Consider the following 1,260-nt stretch of genomic DNA (forward strand, 5'->3'; position numbering starts at 1 on the left):
CCATAAATGTTTAACCAAATCTTCTTGTAGTTGAGAGCTAGTTGCTTTATCCCTGATTCGATTATGAGTTTAAAGAAAATCATGTAGTTCTGGTATTTCACCATGTGACACTGATATAAAGGAATTGACTTCATATTCATGGTCAAATTCAAGGTTTATTGCTCCTTCATCCTCAATAATCATATTATGCATTATTATGCAAACTTTCATAATATTTGCAAGTGTTTCTTCATCCCAGTATCGAACAGGTCCACGTATAATTGCAAAACGAGATTGGAGCACCCCAAATGCCCGCTTTACATCCTTTCTTGCAGACTCTTGCTTACTTGCAAAATATTTTCTCTTTGCTCCTAATGACCTTGAGATTGTCTTAACAAAAGTTGACCAATTAGGATAAATCTCATCTGTTAAATAGTATTCCATTGTATATTCATGCCCATTAATTATATAATTGACAGGAGCAGTACGACCTTCAGCAAGTGCAGCAAAGATAGGTGACCGATCAAGAATATTAATATCATTTAATGATCTAGGCATTCCAAAAAAGGCATGCTATATCTAAAGATCTTTTGAAGCCATCGCTTCTAGAATTATAGTTGGTTCACGATAATAACCAGTGTACATCCTATGCCATGCAATTGGGCATTTCTCTTATTTCCAATGCATACAATCAATGCTCTCTAATATCCCTGGAAATTCACGCTACTCTTCAATTGATAATAATCGACAAATATCGGCCTCGTTTGGTGCCCTTAAATACCAATCACCAAAAACTTCTACGATTGCTTTGATGAAAACTCTAAAACTTTCTATCGCAGTGCTTTCTTCAATTTGAAGATATTCATCAGTAAGATCTGCAGGAATACCATATACAAGTATTCTGTGAGCCGTAGTTACCTTTTAAAGACAAGATAAACCAAGAACACCAAGAGCATCTGTCCTTTGTTTGAAATATGGATTATGAACTTCCACTGTATTTGCGATCCGAAGAAAAAGACGACGACTCATCCTAAATCTTCTTCAAAATTGAGTTTCAGTGAATTTAGGATTTTCAGCAAAATAATCATTATATAACCTTAACTCACCTTCCTTTCTATTACGATTGACAATGTTGTGGCCAGGAATAGAGCCACGATACCCTGTTCTCCACCCTTGATTATTCGATTCTTCTTCAGTAACCACAACAACAGCTACTTGAAAAGCGAACATAGGAGTGTCATCATCAAAATCAAAAGCATCATAAAAATTAAAATTAGAATG

The 1,260-nt window shown here is 35.2% G+C and overlaps 1 pseudogene; it reads right to left on the minus strand.

The window, feature by feature from the left end:
* LOC105112576 (uncharacterized) lies at positions 1 to 1,260 on the minus strand (annotated as a pseudogene).

Source organism: Populus euphratica, unplaced genomic scaffold, assembly GCF_000495115.2.
Source record: "Populus euphratica unplaced genomic scaffold, PopEup_1.0 scaffold351.1, whole genome shotgun sequence".
Classification (NCBI taxonomy): domain Eukaryota; kingdom Viridiplantae; phylum Streptophyta; class Magnoliopsida; order Malpighiales; family Salicaceae; genus Populus; species Populus euphratica.